The sequence below is a fragment of the Bos indicus x Bos taurus genome, chromosome 18 (assembly GCF_003369695.1).
Source record: "Bos indicus x Bos taurus breed Angus x Brahman F1 hybrid chromosome 18, Bos_hybrid_MaternalHap_v2.0, whole genome shotgun sequence".
Taxonomy (NCBI): domain Eukaryota; kingdom Metazoa; phylum Chordata; class Mammalia; order Artiodactyla; family Bovidae; genus Bos; species Bos indicus x Bos taurus.
In genome coordinates, this window is record NC_040093.1 from 28,321,168 (window position 1) to 28,345,451 (window position 24,284).

General features: G+C 41.0%; 1 pseudogene; it reads left to right on the forward strand.

Moving 5' to 3' along the window:
* The first annotated feature begins 22,412 nt into the window (after positions 1–22,412).
* On the forward strand, positions 22,413–23,958 carry LOC113875499 (annotated as a pseudogene).
* The last annotated feature ends 326 nt before the right edge of the window (positions 23,959–24,284 follow it).

A 24,284-nucleotide genomic window follows, 5' to 3' on the forward strand; every position in this document is an offset into this window, starting at 1 on the left:
CTTAAACAGGGCTCCCACAGTAGAGACAAAATGTTAGATTAAAAAATAAAATGAGCTTGCAAACATATTGTTTAAAGTAATTACAACTATACTTCATGGAAAGAAGAACCCTGTTGGTGCTAACCCCCAGTGGGTCATCCACAGAGCATGCCCTCCACATGCCAGGGTGCCACTGCTCACTGGGTCACAGGCAACTGTTGACCTACTCATCAGAAACAGCAATTGTTCTTGTTATTTGTCTTGGTTTTGGTTGTCCCAGAAGCACAGCTTGAAACAAGGGCTTCATTTTAAATAGTTTATTTCAAAAGTAATTCAAGGATTATTCAGAAATGAGTGGAACAGTGACACAGAGCAAAGCAGCCAAACATATGTCATCAAGAAAGTTACCAATGAGAAACTGAACCCAAATCTTGCTGGGCAACTCAGCCCATGTAGATCTGCACCTCAGAGCTGTCCCCACTGAGGGGTAAAAGAGCTTGAGTATTTATTTACCATCTCAGTAATGTGTTGGTAAATCTTTAACAACACGTTTTCCAGCTGGAGTGAGAGTGGGGTTGAGTGATCCCTGATTTGTAACATTTGCCAATTTCCATGGTGTAAATTCTCCTCCCATCATGGCTGATTTAAAGCTACCAATATAATGTCATTGAACATGGAGCTGAGAAAAGAACCATAGTAGCCACTTACTTAATACAAAAGACAAGAGTACAGGAAAACATAAAATGTAGTAAAATAATTAGAAAGTAATAGAAATTACCTTTACTTTTAACATAATTTACTTAATTATAATGCAAGTGTATATAATTTAATTTTTAGTAACAGCTGTGTTTAACAACTGACTGACAAAATTTCAGAAAATTTAACAATCAAACTTTGCAGGTCAGTATGAGCCAACTCCAACCGACCATCTCACAAAATCCCCTCAGTCGTTGGTTGAAAGATGCACTTAGTGGGGATTCATATTCCTCATACTTCCAGTCTGTCCTTCTCCAATGCATGAAAGGGAAAAGTGAAAGTGAAGTCGCTCAGTCGTGTCCGACTCCTAGCGACCCCATGGACTGCAGCCTACCAGGCTCCTCCGTCCATGGGATTTTCCAGGCAAGAGTACTGGAGTGGGTTGCCATTGCCTTCTCCGACTCGGTCCTCTATCGTGACCTAAATGGAAAGGAAATTTAAAAAAGAGGAGATATAGGCACATATATAGCTGATTCACTTTCCTGCACAGCAGAAACTAACACAGCATTGTAAAGCAGCTATCAGTTCAGTTCAGTCACGTCGTTTCTAATCCAAATAGGCTGGGTAAGACTGAACTGGGAGTTAAAAATCTAATTCGGCGGTCAATATACTTTATTATACAATTCACTGTGTACTGAATTAATCAGTTTTTTTTTTAATTTTAATTCAACTTATTTGAAGTTGTCAAATTGATTTTTTAAAACTCCCTTTCTGCTCAACTTTCTCAGTATTTGCTTTTTCCTCATGATTTAAGAAGAATAACCACTCTACCCAGACTGACCCCTTTGCTCAGAGCAAATGGAAACATCTCCAATCCATACTCTGGAGAGATGATGGTGAATTTACTTAGAAAGAAGCCTTTGGAATATTCCATAGTAGTTAAAGTGCTAAACATATCAACATGAATAAATCTTAAAAATTTAATGAGTGGGGGGAAAAGCAAGTTGCAAATAGACATATGCAGTTTGATAACATTGATGTAAAGTAACAAGCAAAACTATATGCCATTTTTGGTGGCACCCATGTGAGCAAAAAAAGAAAATATCAAATTCAGGAGAGTGGTTAATTCTTGGGGGCAAGGAAGAGCAAAGAGTGAAATGAGATCAAGGAAAGTGAAAGTCGCTCAGTCGTGTCTGACTCTTTACTATCCCATGGACTATATGGTCCATGGAATTCTCCAGGCCAGAATACTGGAGTGGGTAACCTTTCCCTTCTCCAGAGGATCTTCCCAACCCAGGGATTGAACCCAGGTTTCCCGCACTGCAGGTGGATTCTTCACCAGCTGAACCACGAGGGAACCCAAGATCAAGGAATGGTACACACAAAAGGGTTCACATGGACTTGAAACGCTTCATAGGTTGGAAAAAGTGGCCAGAACAAATGTAACAAAATATTCAGATTTGACAAACCTGGGTGGCTGAAAAAGGTATTAGTCTGTATACTTTTATCTGTACACTTGAAATATTTCATCATTTTTTATAAGTATTTACTTGTACTGGAAGAGTTCCTAAATGGTTTTACACGCAATCTGTAACCTAACAAAGGACTCTTGAGTGGCATCAGGTCAGACAGAAAAAGTAGAATGACTGTATAAGTAATTGCAATCTCCGTTTTATCAATACTTTTTGATCTTTTAATCTAACTAAATTGATTATAATCATCTATTTTTGGTTGATTACTCAATTTTAGCTTTAAACTAAATCACTCACCTCTCAACTGAGTATATACAGCTGATTTAAAGCAACAAAACCCCATTGAATTGTAATGTTAACAACACAAACCCCAGATGATGCTGCATATCACAGGTTCATTAAAGGAAATCTGTTATTCCAGGAACAATTACTGGGTCAATTGTTCATCTGGATCATGGTCTCGTCCCAAGAATGTTCTAATTCATCTCTTCTAAGTAGTAGAATTCCTATCAAAACTGCTATCATATACCTGTTGCATATTCCCTTGGCAAAACAATAGCATCTCACTCCTTGGGGTTGCTTTCTGTGTTGAATGAGTTAATACAATAAGCACTGAAATCAGAGCATCATCTTGCCTACTATTATTATTAATTAACTGAAAATGGTAATGACAACAACATCACCTTAAATGAGACTTAAGCCCAAAGTCCTTAACAGAAGCTGATTTTCATTCCTGAACCTTGTCTTTTTAGACTTCTGGTCTTCCACCCACAAAACTGCAACAATTACCAAAACCAAAGCCCCATCACCCACTAGTGTCCAGCACAGAAGTAGGGGAAAGATTGCCATCAGCTCACACTTTACTTCCTGCCCTAAAATTAAAAGAACGGCAGTGAAGTGGGTGAAGACGGCAGTGAGTTCCAGGCCTCAGGACCCATAAGGAATGTAAAGAGAGCCCCTGTGTCTCCCTTCCTACCCAGACAAAGATGGTTTTCCAGAGAGATTCAGGCCGGGTCTGCCTCCCATCCTCTGGCAGTCACAGGCCCCAGCCTGCTCCGTCCTGCTCAGTAACTGGGCATCAAACAAGAGTAATTGACAGCTTCTCTCCTCCAGCCTCCTCTCGGAGCAGCAGTTTCCCCAGGAGCCGCCTCGTACAACCTCAAACACTTTATTACTGGTCAATTTGGGTTTCCTGCCCACTTTAAGTGGCAGTGCTGAGGGTCTGCAGCTCTCTCTAGCCCTCATTGATCAATATTAACAGTCACTTTCACAGCATTTCCCTGCTACTCAGCAAGGCCGGGGACTGGCTGTAAATTACCACACAGCCTGGTCATTATACCGAAAGAAATGCTGTAATTCAAAAGTTAAGGCTAATTGTGAAAATAATTTCTGTCACGTTTCTCAGTACCTGATTCAAAAAGGGCAAGAGAACTCAGAGCTTGGCCCTTTTGGGTTTGTTTGTTTAACCAGAGTGTTTAACTATATTCAATCCTGGGAGATCCACCCTCCAAATGGTGTTTTTTAATGTAGATGGGGCCAACTACTTCAAACACCCCCACCTTCAGCTCACCAGAGAGATGGAGGAAGGAAAACCATCCTTTAAAGTTTAAATCTTAGGTTTACAGTCGATGCATTATAGGTATGAGGGGGAAAAAAAAAAGTCGGGATTTAACAATTACTGGCTGAGGTTCACATAGTAATATTTGTTTATGAGGTAAAATTTAACAGGAAACAAACAGCAAGTGTTGTTTATAATCAAATGTGAGTCCTTTAAAGGCATAGAGAGGCTTTGTAAGCACAAATCTCCAAACCTGGCAGAGGATGGAATGGAAATTCAGCTGACTCACGTGTGCAAGGTGACAGAGCAAAAAGGCCACCAGGAACCAGCCTTCTGACGTAGAGGGTGCAGAGTCATGTTGCTGAGGGGTTTCTGGGGCATCCCGCTGGGCTGGGAAAAGACTGGGTCCTGAATCTGGAAGCAAGGCTAACATATGAGTACAGCAGAAAGAGAGAGAGAGAGGAGAGGGAGAAAATAAAAGGCTGACAGAAAGAAGCAGTGATTATTTTCAGACCCAAGAGGGCCTTTCTCCTCCAAAGATGGATTAGGCTTGTCACCTAGAACCACCTCAGCTGGGCTGTTTTTCCACCGCCTTCACAGCGCTGCCACAGGAGGCTCGGCAGAGAGCCCTCAGTCTGGCTGGAAGGAAGAAATAACAACAAATCTATAGAGGGGTGCTCGGGCAGCTGCCACGTGGCAGGGACATCCCTTGTGGACCAGCCTTGGCCACACCCTCTGGGAAACTCTGCGCTCAAACAGTCAGAAAAGGAGAGGTGGGGAGCTGAGAGACGGCAGGAACCTGCTGAGCACTTACAATACAAGACTTATTGAAAAAACAGTCATCCTGCTTACTCTCTATATACACAAGCCTCATGGGCGGGATGAAGAGCAGTCGGTGTTGGTTCTAGAAAACCCACAGCTCACCCTGTGAAAGACGACTCATGGTGGCTCCTCAGCCACCACACCATGCCTCGTGGTTGAAAGTCCGGGCTGCCCCACTCCCTCAAGGGTCGGAGGCGGCCCTCCTTTGGGCCATCTCTTCAGTGGGTCATCAAGATGTCTCACAACCTCAAACCCAGACCCCTGAAAGCTCCTGTGCTCTGCCACCCCCTGTGCAATTTGCAGTATGAAATGAACTTTCTTGGGCAGTGTCTTCGACCTGCTTGGGTAGGTAGCACAAGCCCTGTTTGCCTCTTGAGGGTTGGAAACACGCCTACTTCTCACCAGCCTCTCAGTGCCCAGCTGCCCAATTTGAGCGTGAGAACCCTATGGCCAATGGGGAACAGCTGGGTGCTGGTGGCCAGCTGGCTTCCCCGAAGGCCCTGGCCTCCTGAGCACATCCTTCTGGTGGAAGAGAAGGAAACCAGGTCAGGACTGAGAATCAGAAACAGCATTCCTCCAACTTCACTTAATTTCCCCAGGAGTTCTTTCCCTTTGTTTTCACCCTAAGAGGGAAGAAGAAGTGATCCTGGCTCCTAAGAAAAAAAACACAACATAAAGGACCGCCCCCAGTCACAGCCGGGCAATAGGCAGGAGCTTTCCCCCATGAGGGGGAGAGTAGGGGCCACTGATGCCCACTCGCAGGGCGCCTGCACAGGCTCCCTGGGCTCCATGGTGGTTCAGAGCCCTCGACTACGCTCCTGGGCAGGGACTTGCCCACCAGCCTGGTGATCAGCCTGGCTGATCTCCTAGCTCCAGGACCCAGAGGGGAATTAGACACCAGCCACCCCATGCTCTCTTTTGTTTAGGAAAAAGAGAGAAAGAGAGAGAGTGAAAAATAAAATCCTCAATCGTTTAGTGCAAGTCATTTTACATGCTGGGATAATGAAGTATAAAAATGCCTTCAAAGAACTGATTTCCTACTTTTAACTCACTGCCAGCCAAGCTCTTTGTGAGGCCTCTCTGGAACATGCATTCCCGTCCCACTCAAACAAAAGAGCTGCGAATTCATTAAACTATTTAATTATGCCTTTTTATTTTTCTCCATTAGCAAGTCCTACCAGCACAAAGTAAATAAAGCCACCGTGGTCTTTCCCCAGCAGACACACTGACTGTTTTTATTCTTTATTCAGTTTACAATATAAAGGGCTATTTTTCCCCCTCCTCCTATTCTTGGCGAGTTTCCTAGTACAAACCCTGCAAACAGAAGCACCCAACTGTACATGCAATGCATGAGGCTAGCGCAGGAGCATTCAGCATTGCAAGCACATACCCTAGACAGCTTTCAAAGTACCCACAGCCAAAGGCAGCCAAACAGCACTTTACAGCCAGGCGCGGAAAAGATATTAGTTTTTTTTTTTTTTATACTCTAGTAAATTTGCTTTTTACATCTATTTCTTTTCAGAAGGGCTTGTTATTGAGCTCACTGTCCACAAATTCCATTGATCTCAGGCTGTGACTCAATCCATATGCTCACGCTTTGACACCAGCACAGCAAGCAAGCGATACAAATCCTGTTCAGGCTACAAACTTATTGATTTTATAGATTTCCCCCAAAGTTGTGATAATGATATATCATTGTTAAATTTGGTAGAACAAACTGCTTTCCCAATCTGTCAATGCGAGCATGAAAACCAATTCACAACCTTGTTTAGAAGGCTTTCCCATCAGAAGAATAAGTACAGCCAAAGGAAGCAGACCACTGATACTTGGCCGCTGGCACCCCTTGATGTATGATTCCTTCCCCCGCTGCCCTTTTCCGACCCTCAGCACACTGGGCTGCCAGACTCGTGCTCGTCGGCTACAATTATCACAGTGATTCCCCCCCAGGATGCCCAGTATTAATTATTAACAGCTGGGAGCATGCTGCTTGGATGACCCACATCAGTAGGTTTTAAAAGACAATTTTGGTCATTTTAATATGCTATTCAGATGCACTTGGATCCATTAGGATCCTGGCATTATTGACTTTAATAGGTCAAAAAAAATTTTTTTTCTCTCTCTCCCTTACCTTTGAGAGTCAAGGCAGCTGCTTCCAGCAGGGGGCAGACATCAGACAATGTGTCCTTTGAAAGGATATGTCTTCACGGCTATGCCGTGATGGGTTAGGTGGTGCCTAGCTCTCAGCTCATGTCCTAGCTTTGGGCTAGATCTTGAGTTCTACCAACCTGAGAAGATTTCACAAGCTTCACTTTTTCCCAGGGTGTTTGTGACTCTGTTTCTCATATCATGTCCCCAAGTGTCCATCCATTCAAGTACCCTCTAGATGACCCCATCTTCTTCCTGTGCATTCAAACTCTTTATTGCATGAAGGTGTCTGCCTAACTCATTTCAACACATGTGCTGACTTTCTATTCCCAACTGCTTCATCAACTGAAATACGTTTTCAGCCATTATTGGGTTATTTCCTTGGTTCATGATGCTAGTGATTATTTTGGATGTTTCCAATGTGTCTACTTCCCTTATTTCTAAAACTTTAGACTGCATAGCTTCCTTTCCCCTCCTTGTCTCACCACCTGCCCTTTCCTGCTTACCGTCTTACTTGAGGACGTCCACGGCCTCCTCTCACACACCAGCTTCTTAGTCCTCTTATCACTAATTTAAACAAAACAATTTGATAAAACCATAGAAAACTCTGCCAGTCTCACCTCCTCAAATAAAATTCAAGTCTCTCTTTTTCAGAATCTTTCTTTGCCTTCAAATCCTGCCTTTTGTTTCTCTGCAGTCTCTCTTCCTGCCAGAATTACAGCTACCTCTTACTTAAGGATAGAGTGTCAACCCCCAATTTACCTGCTTCACTTAAAATGGATGCCATGGGGGAGGGAGGAGGGAGGAGGGTTCAGGATGGGGAACGAGGGTATACCTGTGGCGGATTCATTTCGATATTTGGCAAAACTAATACAATATTGTAAAGTTTAAAAATAAAAAAATAAAAAAAAAATAAAAAAAACAATGGATGCCATGGGAAATGAAGTCTCATCAGATCTTTTGTCAGATAAAATTCCAGTGACTCAAATCTCCACAGTTTTATTCTCCCCTCATGTACATTGTCAGTTCCAACGGGGGTTGAAACCTAGGTGTCTTATCGTCTCATCTTCTGTAGAAAGCTGACTTTAACAAATAGGATCCAAAACCAAATGAGATCAAGTACACTGGCACTGGATAACCATGGACAGACCCGCTTGGCCTTTTCATTCAAGTACACCCAGGCCTAAGCTTGCTTATCGTCTTCAAGCTAATAATAATGTACATCCTCATGACTTTCATGTTAGCAAGGGATTTTCACACAACTTTCTCACAGTGTGTGACAGAGCATAAGTAGGTGTCACCGTCCCCATTTTACAGCTGAAGACACCAGGGCTGAAATGCTATGGGTCAAATTAGTAAGTAGCATAGCTGTTCTTTATACCTAGGACCTCTGGGCTCTGAATTTAGTGGTCTTTCCAACAGAGCATGTTTCCTCTCAATGTGAGTTATTTAAACAACAATCCTTGCATTCTAGGTACACCACTTCCCCAAGCCAAACACATCAGTTGAAAAATTATTTTATGACATCTTTTGTTACTTTTAATATCACTGCCTCATGGCATGTCTAATTAATTTTTAGGTTCCCCCTGCCAGGAAATAAAGTTATTATAGCAGTGACCCACAAGAGCCATCATTATGGAAATGATTCCAATCGCCTTTTGCAATCCAGGAGTAGGGTGGGGTAGAAAGACCAGGAGTCATAATCTTACAGAAAAAATAGAAACTTGTAATATATTGTCTTTTCAAAGATCACTAAGATAGAGATTTGTAAAGTGAAGGAAATTTTAAAACAGCCCACACATACAAGCTAGTTTACTGTCATAGATTCAGTGTGGAATTCCCAAAGTCCTTACAAGAGAGTTTCCAGAAAAGCATCAGAACAATAAGTCCTCAGCCAGGAAATCAACAATCAAATAGGCTGGCTACTCTCTTAACCCGTCCACTGCCACTTCCAAAGGGGTAACTCTGGTCTCTCCCACACTGAAAGGGCAGATAGAAGGATGCACCTTTCTGAGAGAAGAAGCAATTAAATTTTTATGATGAATAAGTTCCCCCCACCCCCAGAATTCTTACTCTGAACACACACAGACCAAACCGTCTTCCTGCTAATAATTGCACTGGTCCAAGTGTGCGGAGCCTTCACACAGAATGATGGCTTCCCCTGTCTCCTGCATTTGTTCGGCTCCTTTGGGAGGAGCAATTTACAGAAAGCATTATCGATTTTTGCCATAATAGGTACAGAGATGCCTCACCGTCCCTACCCAGCCGGCTCGCTCTCCGCATCACAACTGTCAGGCCAGTTTGTGAAGCCCCGTCATTATTTTTTTTCAAGTAAATCCATCACAAGCTTGGGGTGGGAGGAGGTGAGGGAAGTGATGAAAATAAAATTATTTTCACCTTGCCATATGAAAGAATGTTCATGTCCTTCGTTGGAAATGAGTGCAAGCACCACAGGCCAGCAGAAAAATAAAAGGAGGGAAAGGAAATTTGCAATACCAGAAAGAAAACCAGACGAAAGACAAGGAGATCTAGTTGGGACCTATTGGAAATATTTTTAATGCAGTTGTACCTGGGCTCAAGCTCTGTGTCTTCCTCCTCAGGGGGCCTAAAACACCTGCAGTCATCATCTTTAGTGTGGAATAAAGGGAAAGCAGATACATATTTATTTATCTACTCGTGTGCATCATGGGATGGAATCCGCCTTGAAATGCCCTTCTCAATAGACCACCCACCTTTACCAGAGACCACCAGTTCCCACTTTACTTTGTTTCTTTGTGTCAGAGGTTTCCTGATCCCCCCAACCCCACCCTACCTTCCCCACCCTCCGTTGCTGTTCACTAGAGACCTCCACCATTCGGTTACTGATCAGCATGTGAATGCAAGTGCTTCTTACTTGAAATATGTTTTAAAATGAGAAAGCACTTCTTAGAAATCGCATGGAAAACAAACAGAGGGGGAAGCCACACTCAACGTGTTACTGATGCTCAAACAAGCCTTTTGATATTCATGATCCGCCTTGACTGGTCGTTGGTACCCTCTTCAAGCAGGTCTCCAGGCTCAGTGAGGAAGGTCAGAGCTTATCTTCCTTCATTAGAGGGCATGGGCTCTCCCCTCCCCCAAATTCCTAAGCAGACTTGTTTGAGGCTCAGAAGATTTAACCCAAGAATTGGCTCTGGATCTCATTCCCAGATTCTCAGTTCATTAGCCATGAAAAGTGATTTTTATGAGATCTTGTTCCAAAGATGGACCACAGAAAACTACACAATTACACAGCACTCTGCATACAGCCCGCCAGCCTCTGGCTCAGTCCTAAGTAATTCAACAGCCATCAAACTGCAGAATAACAAGTGGCCAGTTTGCTCTTGGTAAAAGGCAAGGATTTGGTAACATTCTGTTCCAAGTGGTACTTTATTGAAAGGATACACTTATTCTGATATGAATTCAACACCTAACCAGATATCCTTTCTCCACTCCATGCAGTCCCAACCTCTGTACCCTCCAGCTACAAGAACAGACCCTTAAAGCCCACAAGTTCCTCCTTTCCTTTCTCACAGCTCCTCTTTGGCAGAAACATTTGCAAACAGAGAAGCTGAGAGGGACTGAGGTCTAGCTGAAAGAGGCAGACCTGGGATCCACTTGGACACTAGCCTTCTGTGGCTGGACTATGAATTATTTTAAAAAACAAAACGCAGTCCTCTTCCGTCATATCATATGGGAAACACATTGAAATCAGGGCAAGGAATGGAATTAGTCCCACGATACCTGTAATTCTGATTGCGGCTGCCTAATTTGTCACCCTTGATGCCATATACTCAACTGTGAAATGGCAGTGTGCACACTGGATTAAAAAATTCTGTGTAGCAAGAAGGAGAAACAAGAAATCTTGGTGATTTGGAACTTTCACTTTTAAATTGTATTTTGAGAATCCCACCAGAACATGGGGTCTAAGTGATGATATTCAAGCCCTCAGTAACTATCCTACCCCAGAGGAAGATTAACTGTGAAGCACTGGAAGGGACCATGACAAAGATTCGTACAGTTCTGCAAAATTTGCAAATATAAGATATGTGAGGCAGTCAGTTAAGGCTACTGTCTCTTTTCACGTTGACTTTTTTCCACTTCCTCTCTCATCAGGTGGCACTCAAGGGGCCACTAGCATTTTGTGAATCTGGTTATATTGTTTCGCTTTAGAGAAACATATGTACTAGAGGTGCACCAGTCATGTCCATGAACACCCTAAGTCATTGTTGGGCTGGGTATGTGCTAAGTCGCTGTAGTCATGTCTGACTCTCTTGCAACACTTTGGACTGTAGCTTGCCAGGCTCTTTTGTCCATGGGATTCTCCAGGCAAAAATACTGGAGTGGGTTGCTATGACCTCCTCGAGGGGATCATCCTGACCCAGGGATCAAAACTGTGTCTCCTACATCTCCTGTGTTGGCAGGCAAATGCTTTACCACTAGGGCCACTTAGCCAATTCAATATAGAAAAATTCCAGAAACATCCTGTCTGCAAAACAGTAGCTAATGCTCCTGGCACAGAGAGACATACAACTACACCAAGAATGACTGGATAACAACCTACTACGATCTTGCATGAGGCAGAACCTACTCATTAAGGGTGTTACAGACATGATTTCATTTAGTTCTTATGACAATAGACATCTGCTGTTTCTTTCACCACTGCTCCCCCAGTGACTAGAACAGGGCCTGGTACGTAGTAGCTGGGTAATAAACATGTAGGAAAAGGAAGCATAACTCATAGAATAATGGGCAAGAACATTAAAGATTCCAACATTAAGATTCCCAAAGGAAAAATGTAGAGGACCAATAAATGCTAATAATCAATGAAGTAGAAAGTAAAATAATATTTTCTATTAACACATAGACAAAGTTTTGTTGGTTTCATTTTTTAAATGGCAACCTATAGTTTTCTCCCCAGTCCGGGGGAGCCTGGTGGGCTGCCATCTATGGGGTCGCACAGAGTCAGATATCACTGAAGCGACTTAGCAGCAGCAGCAGCAGCAGCAGTGTGGAAAACAATTGCAGACATAGGTTACACGGGTATAAATTGGTACAGCCTCTCTGAGTAACAATTTGGCCATATTTATTATAGTTTTTTAAATATTCATACTGTTTAACTACAAATTTCAGTGTTTGGGAACTAATCCTAAACATCAGAGTATTAGGAATAGAAGTTGAAGATTTTTATCACAACATTATTTAAAAGAGAAAAAGGTATAATCTAAATGTCCATTTCAGTTGTTAGATGTTAAATGGTAACACAAAATTTGGTACATTCATGTGATAAAATGTCATATAGCTGTTTAAAATCATGCTTTTAAAGTACCATCTAATGACACAGGAAAATACACAAGTTATATCTGTATGATTCTGTGATGTCTATAACACTGTATCTATACACTGAAAAAAACTTCAGGTGACTATACACATAACATAAAGAGGGGTTATCTCTGTATAACAGTATGGCTTTATTTCTTCAGTGGTCCTGAGGATGGATGCAAGGAGATGCTCTTTGGTTTTCCTGCCACAGACCTAGCCTGTAAAAGAACAAAATCTTGATTCTGGGAAATGTGCATGAGCCAAGAGAATTTGCTATTAGCTGGCCTTGAGTAAGACACTAGTGAATTACTCAATTTTGATGGTTCATTCATTTATGCATGCATTCACCAGCTAGTAAGAACTTCCCGTATGCTTAGGGCTTGATAGCTATTGAACCTACAGCTGTTAATACATGAACAAGATCTCTGCCCTCATGGAGCTTACATGCTAATTTAACAACAGACAATAAACATGTAGTATTCACATTCTGCTTAGAGCTAATGACTCAAAGAAACCAAGGATGCTGATGTCATATTTACTTGGTTAACAGTGCCATGAAGTATTGCTCACTGGAGTTATGAAAAATGCAGTGAACTAAATAAGTTCCAGACCTGAATTGTCAGAATTCAGTTTCAAGCTATCTGGGACACCAATACCATTTTCCTAAAATTAACCTTGACTTTATGAATCAAGAAGTTCTCTCACACTTGGTTCTGATTTGTAGGCAGCAAAATTAAACGTCTTTCAAATGCATGAGTTCTTTTCTTTCATCTCCCACTCAGAGAAGTTACTTCAAAGTATAGTAGACAGAGTATGCCATGAAATACAATAGTATGAAGATTGGATATGCCCAAATCTCCAGAAAAGTATATTTTTTTTCTAAGAGGGAACTAAATTGTAAAGGTGAGTCATGTGGTGAGAAGATTCTAAATGAAGGTATAAACCATGACACACTTAATGAAATTGCTTCCAATAACCTGGATAAGAATGACTCACAAGGAAGATTTGCAACATTTTTTTACAAACTGGATCTATAATAACTCAAAGAGATTCTATATCTCTCTGGAAAGGGTATATTTTAAAACAGTTTTGAATCTATTCAAGTAATATGAGAAGATCTGCAACCAGATATTAAGAGAGCTTGGCATTTCTCACCTCTTTCTAAGCAGGACAGTTGAATCTTATTGAATTTCCAACTGTTTCAGTAACAAACTCATGGACACTCACATAGCTGCCTAACATCTATGTGGTTGTAAAGCTAAATGATAACATGGTTCAATTGTTCTCCCTTCCACCGATGAGACCAGTACTTGTCATTCGTTTTACCAAAGTGGCTCAATGTTGCTTCACACTGATTATCTAATAGCACCTACTATGAGGAACACATGTTTCCATGGGAACTCGGTGGTACAGAACCTGCCTGTCAAAGAATGAGATGCAGGTTCAATCCCTGGGTCAGGAAGATCCCCTGGAGAAGGAAATGTCAACCCACTCCAGTATTCTTGCCTGGGAAATCCCATGGACAGAGGGGGCTGGCGGGCTACAGTCCTTTGATCACAAAGAGTCAGACATAGCTTACAGTGTTGTTTACAGTGACTAAACAACACGACAATGGGGAGCTCAGCTCCAACTGGCCCCAAAATCATCTTCCACTGCTGATCCCCTGGACAGTTCACGAATGATTTAGGTTGGGAATACAGATGAAATGAACTTGCGTTTATGTGTGAAGAGTTTACTAGAAATTCAGGGAGTATAAAAGGAAAAACAAGCAAAATAAGATGTTCAGAAGGCAGGTTCTATATGACAAAGATCTTCATTCCGAGTACTCTTTGGAAAATTCAAAGTGAGCACTAACATGAATATATAATGATCAATGTTAATTGCACCACAAAACATAATACAACTAATAATAAGTAACCTAATAAGTAACACACTGTTACTGATTAGTGAGTAAAGAAAAGTATATTACTGTTGTGAAAACTCAGATTATGACACAACATAGCAGGATTCCAAACAAATATATAATTAGAAAAAAATATGAGAAAGGGGTACATCAAAAATTTTACACTGGTCATCTCACAGAAGTAGAAGTGGGGCAATTGTAATTTTCTTCTGTTTGTATTATTTTGTAATAAAAATGACATAGTTCTCCTCTATGTGACTGAAATAATTATAGACCTAATTTGTCATTGAATAAAGCTCAATAGCACCCTAGTGGTATAAGTAGTTGAAGAAAACAATCTATATTAATATTAACAGGTAGGATAGTTTTGGCAATGGTCTGTGAATCACCACTGGTCTATGATGAAGCATTCACAAGAAAATTAGAATAGTGGGTTATTTGATTGTTGTTTTTTTTTTTTCATAAAAATAAAAGTATTCACCTGAAAGGCTATTTTTAAACTTTTAGATGATTTCCTTCCTACTTTTTTTTTTGGGGGGGGGGTGCATAGTGGGGATTAATATCCTTTCTTTTATGAAACTTGTTGGTGATAGTGATAATAACTGTGTCTGCTTAATACCCTTACACAGCAAAATTAAAGGCAGACAACATCTGTGTCAGCTTCCAAAGCTTAAGAACACTCTTACTAGTTCTAACAACTCAAAAGTGGGGACTAATTATCTCTTAAATCGTGCAGTTCTATTTATACACATTTTAATAAGAATAAGCTTGCAAACCTATTGTCCTCAGGCAGAGTATGTCCTGTCGATGAATTTTGTTTACCTAAAACTGGGAATTTTTCATAAACACCCCTTCACTGGGCTCACATTTCCACAGGGCACCAAGATGCTGTAGTTGAAGACTGTTTCTTGGGTGGGCTTGGAGTCCCACTCCACTGTGCCACAGAGAGCTGTCTGGCTCACTCTGGTCACTTCTGGCAACTGCCTGGTCCTTGAGGGCGTTTCAATCTACTACTGTTTTAGGAAAGAGACTAATGGCCTGTTTTCAGGAAAGAACATTAGGGGATTATGGAAGCCACATTCTGTTCAGTAGGATTGGAGAAAAACTAGCCCCAGTTCCTCCAGGTAGCAACTTCTTGGATTGTGGTCCAAAAGCTTGGCATCACTGATCAGAGTTCTAGCAGTGGCCTTTCAGCTGTAGCCAGTAACCATGGCTGGAAAGCAAATCAAATACAAAAAAATAACCTTCAGCCTTTCCTTGTAGCCCTCCCTCCACCTCTGCCCCCCCACCATCCCTTGGGGCAATGCCTTATTTAAATATTTTCTTGCCTTGGCTTTCTCCTTCAGAATCACTCATACCATAAAAATAAAGCAAGAAAACATCAAGAATTTTAAACACCTCAGTCTGTAATGGGATTAGAGCATCTGTAAGGTGTAAAAAATGATTTCATTGTTTCCTATAAACCAGCTCCTTCCTCACCAGAAAGGGTCTCAGTCAAGATGTAGAAAGCAACTTTTTAAACAGCCTGTATTAAATCTGACAAACATCTGGTCAATCAAATTTACAGCAATACATAGGGTCTAATAAAGGTTTATTTCTTCTTGAAGAACAAATTTAAAGATTTTTTTTTAAAGCTTTTATATATAAAAAGAAAACTAGACCTGCATTTTTGGCCCAGGCTGATTTCCAACGCTCTGTGCTTTGCCAAGCCCCCGCCACTAGGGTTGTTTCCTCCAGGCAGCAGCAAAGGACGTATGTGCTCAGGCTTGCAGGCCAACAGCTCTCCTGCATCACCCAACCTAGCTCAGGAGGGGCTAAGTTTGAAGCTGACTGTGGTCCCCAGCGGGACAGGGACAAAGGTTGCAATAGGGAGGCAAGGAGATCCAACCAGTCCATTCTAAAGGAGATCAGCCCTGGGATTTCTTTGGAAGAAATGATGCTAAAGCTGAAACTCCAGTGCTTTGGACTCATTGGAAAAGACTCTGATGCTGGGAGGGATTGGGGGCAGGAGGAAAAGGGGACGACAGAGGATGAGATGGCTGGATGGCATCACTGACTTGATGGACGTGAGTCTGAGTGAACTCCGGGAGTTGGTAATGGACAGGGAGGCCTGGCGTGCTGTGATTCATGGGGCCGCAAAGAATCGGACACGACTGAGCAACTGAAATGAACTGAACTGAACTGAACTGAAGGAAGCCAGACACCATTTTTCATTTTTGCCACTTTCTTGTCTGTGCCTAGATGTTGAGGTTGGGGGATCAAAGAACTGGGTGGAGCACAGAAGTAAGAGAAGGGAATGGAGAAGCAGGGAGGAGCTACCCAAGCCCCTCCCTTTATTCTCTTTTGTAATTCTCTCAAACTGGCAGCCCTTAGACACCAGGTCAGGACATGATTTGAGCTACTTAGAAGAAGGGATGGGCAGTGGTGCTAAGAATAAAACCCAGCTACCCCTTCAAACCATGAGTGATTCAGGTTACAGAACAGGACATCCACTCAGACACCATCCCTCCCTGGCCCTGCCACACCCTTGCCCCATGTACTCATCTAACTCTTTAGTAGCCCTATTAGCTGTAGCATAATGGAGACAATATTTTGAAAATATTAAACTATTTAGTTTTGCCCCTTAAGTGGGTTTCTCTCACCATCCATTAAATAAATGTGTTCCGTTGTTTCAAAGGAAGAGTGGATAGGTAAGAGTGTCTACATCAGTGGACACTGGCCCCTGATGTAGCTAAGCTTGGGGCACCCAAATCAATTAGCTACAGAGGAGAGTAAATGTAGGAGATGATAAAGAGAAAGCCAGTAACAGATTGGATATTAGTACCATCCCCTTGATGGTCAAGGAAAAAATCCCATCCAGACCTTTCTGGATTCATAGTAGAAGAGTTAATATATCTTCTAGATCTTCACTGCCTGATATTAGCCACCAGGGGCATGTAGCAATTTAAATTTAAATTAATTAAAATTAGATAAAGTTAGAATTTACAGCTCTTCAGTCACTATTATGGACAGAATTCTGTCGCCTCCCCCAAATCCATACATTTAAGTCCTAACCCTTAAAATCTGAGAATGTAACTACACGAGATCTTTAAAGAGGCAACTAAGTTAAAATGCAGGCATTAGGGTGAGTCTCAATTCGATCTAATTGGTGTCCTTATAAGAAGAGGAAATTAATATACACAGAGATATACAAGGGATGCGTGTGCACAAAGACCATAAGGACACAGAGCAAAAGGGCAACTGCTGGAAAGCCAGTGAGCGAGGCCTTGGAATGAAATCAACCCTACCAACACGTTGATCTCAGATTTACAGCATTCAGAACTGAGAGAAAATAAATTTCTGTTGTGTAAACCACTCTGTCTCTGGTATTTTGCTTTGGAAGCCCTAGATAACTAATACAGTCACACTAGCCATATCTCAACAGCTACATGAAACTAGCAAGAAGTTCTACAATAGCACCATTCTAGAGCTAATGGCCGCCAAAATCAAGCGAAAATAAAACTTCTCATGGCCCACCACTCCATCTCATTCATGATAACTCTTGTGATTTATTAGCAGTCTTGGTGTCTCTTCTTTTTGCTTCTCACATTCAGTTAGAGCTCAAATAACCAAGCAGAGAACCAGGGAATGTGTAGCTCCTTCCTCCTGCCCTTGACAGATATATTGTTCACTCCATATGTAACAAGAGCCCTGTATCTCTACTTGAGTGTCACAGTGGTAGTATCCAGCATCACACACATATACATACTTTAAGTCTAAGAAGAACTAATAATCCCCACCCTCAATAGATACACACACACACACAGTTGTAACTGTACTTACTTCTCTAAACCACAGGAAGCATGTGCACCAGAAGCTCCTGGTGTCTTCCCTGTACCCCCTCAGGCCACCCCAGAGATGGTCAGCAGAAAGTTCTCATACACATATCTTCCTGCTCTCTCTCTAGCCAAGGTGGTGGGTTCAGGACAGAAAAGAGACCTGAAGTGCTAAGAAACGGGTGCTCAGGAGTGACCTTCAACTAACAAGAGACAGTAGTTATGGATAAAGAATGTTCTTGTCCCTCAAATGTCTCTTTATGAAGGATGGTCTACATAGCCTCTAATGACCCCTGACAGGACAAAGCTCCAGTTCCCCACAGCACTGACCTACTTTTCCACATCCCTCAATGGCTGCCTTTCCTGCCTCCAGTCCCCTCCAGCACAGCCGAGACCATTTTTCAGATGAACTACTTGCATTAAATCCTTGCCCTGAGGTCTACTTGGGGGATAACCCCAACTAAGACACCAGGAAAGACTTGGCAGCCTTTCCCACAATCTTGACAAACACAAAGGACAGGAACGTTAATTCACACACATATTTTAAATGTTTTTTGACAGCTTTAGACCTGAAGATCTAAAGGAAGTCTTGGTTACCACAGGCACCACTGGGTCCTTCTACTCAAGAAAGAAAAAAAAAATCTAGATTTGCTTCTATAATACAATCTACAGGCTGCTTTGACCAAGGGTCTCACCTGGCCCTCATTAGGATAACCAGAGAAATAGAAATAGGGGATCTCTAGAGACTAAACTGGACAGATCAATATCAATACACAGAAGACTAATTCTTCTGCAGGCTTGACATAGAAGTCTGCCATGGAACAGACTGCTATCTTTTTGACTCTCCACAACAAAATGTTGAAAGCCTTGATGACCATTGAAAGGACCCTTTTCCAGTGATAAATGCAGAGAAAAGAAGGTTCAGCAGGAAAAGGAGAATAAGAGGTACCTTTGCTGGCTCTGTAACAAATAGTTCCATTCATGATTTTGCTACAGCTCCAATTATATTACAACAAAAATGACTCTACTATTAATTGTGTAATATCCTGCTCTTACCACCCCCCCACCCCCCCCCCCCCGCAAACAAAAAGTGTGAGTCTCGGTGGACAGTTTATTTACATCACATATATATCCAGTGTATGACACAGGAGAAAGACAACAGTTCCTTTTAAGAAATTTGAACCTGGAAGTTAAGGAGAGTGGGCAAGTACCCAAAGACATCCAAATGCCATACAGTTTCCTCCTCTTTCTGAAAGCTGGCATCCGGTTCCCAACTGCACTCTTCCCAAGAGGCCCACTCCATGCACAAAGCCTCATTCATGCTAATAAGTCTCTTTATTGGTTCAACAAAACAGAAAGAACTTGAAAGCTTGATCTTAATATTTTCAGCCATATATTTTTTTTTGAAACAGAGAAAGCAACCATCAGGTAGTAGGGAGCTCAGGGACAAATCTCCATGGCCACCATTTTTATTTCATGACAGCAGAATAAGCAAAGGAATTCTGAGAAACATGACACAAGGCTGTGAGGTCTACACAAGGCTCAATGGAGGCCCTGGACTCTCTCCATAGGTGTCGCTGTGGCCCTGTCCAGGGCTTAGTGGAATGTTGCCTATCTTTGAGAGAAAGGCAGCTAGGGAAGAAGAGTGAATACTTGAAAATTAATGATGTCAGTCTGTCTTCATATATCAAGCTAATTTGAAAGGGCTTTAATTTTCTTAAAGGATAAAAAAAGGTTTCTTTGCTAGATTAAACTTGCAATTGTCATTCATATATTGTTTATAAGGTAGTCATCTCTTTGCTCTGTATTTTTTTGTTTTTGATTTTGTATACTAGTTAGCAGTGAAGACTTGTCTGCGTGTATCAGAAGGAATAAAGAGAGAAACGTCCTTAACTGTCAGTTTTAATAAGAGGAGTCAACATGCCTCTATTCAGGTTAAATATTGTCCTGTCACATTTCAATAGAGTCAACAGATTTTTTTTAAAGAAAAGTCAAAAGCACTGTGTATGCAAAAAACCCTCCCTGTCATAGAATGTCAAAGCCCTTCTTTATCTGGGGGAGGGGCGTGGAGGTAGGACAGAAAAATCTTTTGTAAAATGTGAAAAATTACCACTCATAATTGGCGCTGACATAAAAAAGGGTTTTTTTTTTGTTAGAAAAACAAAGAAAATCTCTAATTTAATAATCACCTGCAAAGTGTTATTGTGATGGGAACAAAAAACACAATCAAAGTCATCTTTTTAAAGTAACTATAGTGTTTTTAAGCAATCACTGCACTTTACAGCAGCTCATACACATAAACCAATGATGTTCAAGAGTGGAAAAAAAGCTACTCCAAACTCCTCAAGGAAAGTTTTTGAATAACCAGTGACAGGCTACAATAAGGAAATGTAAATGTTCAAAATAAAGCCAAGCAAGATTGTTTTAACCTGAAACCTGTTCTTGTAAGCAGGAATCATTTAGGCTTAAGTTGCAAGAGAAAACCCGTTCCTCACAGGAGGCCTACCAGGGTTAAAGGTACCCCTTTTGGACGGATGCGCTAGGCAGAGCCGGCACTATGTTATGCCTGTGTCCGTGTGTGTTCAGTCGTGTCCGACTCTTTGGGACCCCAAGGACTATAGCCCGACAGGCTCGTCTGTCCGTGGAATTTTTCAGGCAAGACTATTGGAGTGGGTTAGGAGAGGATAACAACTAGTAAAATAAGCTAGCAGAATAAAGCCATTTCTCTGTTTCAAATGCCTGCTGATTTGTTAAAAATGTGAGCCCTAGCTGGAGTTTTCAGGATTTGATATATTTTTTTTTATTTCCTGCAGAAACTATAATTTTAGAAATTATTCTAACTCTGAACAAATATTTCCATTTAATAATAAGCATCTCTACCAATTAGGTCAGGGTAAAACACTGTGTGCAGCCTTCTAGACTAAGTAATATTCAGAATAATCTCAAGTTTGATAATATCAAACCAAATGGGTTCCACTCTCCTAAAGATGACTAAGAAGACTAACACAATTTCAACACTAACTTATCGTTTCACTACAACCTAGTTTTCCTTAGAACAGTCTCTTTACCAACCAAGGAAGATTCGAGTTGAGAACATCTATAGGGTTGGCCAAACTGTTCATTCAAGTTTTCCATACAATGTAATGGAAAAACCAGAACAAACTTCTTGGTCAACCAAATACATCAAGTTCTCTAGCTTAGCAATAAAATAAGCACATAGACAAACAAATTTTGCCTTCAGGTTAGGTGACCACATATTCTGATTTGCCCAGGACAATCCCAGTTTGCTGCTGTTACCCATTTGTTTTAGAATTTGTTTTAGATTTTTGTCTTATTAATGAAGTATCATTAGTCAAAACTGCATTAAAAAAAAATCCAAGGTGGTTCTAGTAGAACTGTACTTTGTACTTCCAACTTCTGCCATATTTTTTTTTTTTTAACTTGCAGATGAAATGCACGTGCAATAATAGAATTCTCACACTAGCTCATGGCTACATCTGAAAGATGACCACTCCTAGTCCATCTCTCTCTCCCAGACCCTTCCCAGGGGCAATTCATTTCTCTTTTTCAAGGACAACTTGCAGGGTACTCATTGATAAAATAAACACTTAGGAAGATCTAACCCCTCTGGTTTATGGTGGTGAGAGAAGTATCTGTCACTACTGTCTTTGCTGGATTCTGACATGCCATAGTCCATGACTGTAAGATGTACAAAGGCAGTGAAATCAGCAGGAAAACTGGAAAATTATAGCAGTCCTGTTATGGATCCTATAAGAGTAGCCTGTGTGCTTTGACTATTGAGTTTCCTCCTTCAGTGTATGGTGAGAACATATAACTACATATTTATTTGTTTAAGTATTTGAAAATACTTTTCTATTCTTCTGGAGAAGGAAATGGCAATCCACTCCAGTACTATTGCCTGGAAAATCCCATAGACAGAAGACCCTGGTAGGCTACAGTCTATGGGGTCGCAAAGAGTCCGACATGACTGAGCGACTTCACTTTCACTTTTCTCTTTTTCAATAAACTCTTAAGCCAGCAGTAAGTTAAAAACCACAAAAGATACTTATTTAAAGACAACCTAAAGTTTGAATTTCTGCTTCTTAAAAAAGCTCATGAGAGCTTATAACTTTCACAATGTATGTGTTAACATTTACCATCCACCATGCAGGGATCATAGTGGTATCACTGATCACAAGTAAAGCAAAAAACAAAACTGCTAATGAAGTACTGTATTCTTTTTTTTTTTTAATTTTATTTTATTTTTAAACTTTACAATATTGTATTAGTTTTATTCTACTTACAACATGAGGGGTTATTCAAAGAACACTATTCCAAATAATGATGATAAAGTCTGTAAAGCTATAGAAAGTGCAGTTGCATACCACTCTATCAACCATGGCTTTTCATTTATATCAAATGACTCATTTTTAATTTCACTCATATGAAATTTTAGTTGAAATAGTTGTTAATTTACATTTCATATACTCAAAATACAGTAATTGAAGTACAAAGACTTTTTGACTAAACTGATGCAAAATTAACTTTAAAAAAAAACTTTACCATGACTATGATTTTTCTTTCTTTGCTGTTCATCATTATTGTCAGTTGGGTTTTAGATTTGAAATTTTGAAGAACTACCTTAAAAATCAACCTATTTGGCCTCTTTCCTGGCTGGAACCATGCAGGCTGAAGAAGAGAAGAAAGAGGCGTCTGCTGTGCCAGAAACAGCAGAAGGATTTCACAGAGCACCTGAGATCAAGCATCTGAGCAGAAGTTTGCCCCAAAGATGCTTCAAAAGGCAAGGAGGAAGCTTATCCATGAAAAAGCTAAGCATTATCACAAGGAATATAGGCAGATATACAGAACTGAGAATTCAGGATGGCAAGAAAAGTCAGCAACTTCTATGTGTCTGGAGAACCCAAATTGGCATTTGTCATCAGGATCAGAGCTATCAGTGGTCTGATCCCAAAGGTCTGAAAAGGTTGCGGCTTCTCTGCCTCTGTCAGATTTTCAGTGGCACCTTTTTGAAGTTCAATAAGGCTTCAATTAACATGCTGAGAACTGTGGAGCTACACATTGCATTCAGATTCAGATTCAGATCAGTCACTCAGTCATGTCCAACTCTTTGCGACCCCATGAATCGCAGCACGCGAGGCCTCCCTGTCCATCACCAACTCCCGGAGTTCACTGAGACTCACGTCTATTGGGTCAGTGATGCCATCCAGCCATCTCATCCTCTGTCGTCCCCTTCTCCTCCTGCCCCCAATCCCTCCCAGCATCAGAGTCTTTTCCAATGAGTCAACTCTTAACATGAGGTGGCCAAAGTACTGGAGTTTCAGCTTTAACATCATTCCTTCCAAAGAAATCCCGGGGCTGATCTCCTTCAGAATGGACTAGTTGGATCTCCTTGCAGTCCAAGGGACTCTCAAGAGTCTTCTCCAACACCACAGTTCAAAAGCATCAGTTCTTCGGTGCTCAGCCTTCTTCACAGTCCAACTCTCACATGCATACATGATCACAGGAAAAACCATAGCCTTGACTAGACGGACCTTTGTTGGCAAAGGGATGTCTCTGCTTTTGAATATGCTATCTAGGTTGGTCATAACTTTCCTTCCAAGGAGTAAGCGTCTTTTAATTTCATGGCTGCAGTCACCATCTGTAGTGATTCTGGAGCCCAGAAAAATAAAGTCTGACACTGTTTCCACAGTTTCCCCATCTATTTCCCATGAAGTGATGGGACTGGATGCCATGATCTTCGTTTTCTGAATGTTGAGTTTTAAGCCAACTTTTTCACTCTCCACTTTCACTTTCATCAAGAGGCTTTTGAGTTCCTCTTCACTTTCTGCCATAAGGGTGGTGTTATCTGCATATCTGAGGTTATTGATATTTCTCCCGGCAATCTTGATTCCAGCTTGTACCTGAAGTCAGTAAATGAACTGGTCTACAAGCATGGTTATGGCAAAATCAACAAGAAGTGAACTGCCCTGACAGATAACACGTTGACTGTTTGATCTCAGTAAATATGGCATCCTCTGCACAGAGGATCAGATTCATGAGATCTAAACTGCTGGAAAATGTTTCAAAGAAGCAAACAACTTCCTGTGGCTTTTCACATTATCTTCTCCACAAGGTGGAGTGAAGAGAAAGATCACTCATTTTGTAAAAGATGGAGATGTTGGCAACAGGGAAGATCAGATCAACAGCCTTATTAGAAGGAAGAACTGAAGTATCTACCATGATTATTTTTATAACCTGGTCAGTTCATAAACAGTGACTGCTTTCAAATTGAAAAAAAAACAAAAAAAACCTATTTGCTTTACAATGGTATTAATTTTGTAAATAAATGAGTTCTCTAGATTTTGATTACATTTTGTTCAAAATCACTTAGAAAATTTTAATCAAGTAGAGAACAAATGAATACTTAAAAAAACCAACTGTAGTATGAAGAATTCAGTGAATTACAATTACTGGAAATAAAATTTACATGTAAGAACACATTAAATTTATCCCCCCAATAAGCAAGAAGGAAGTTTAAACATATTAAATGATGA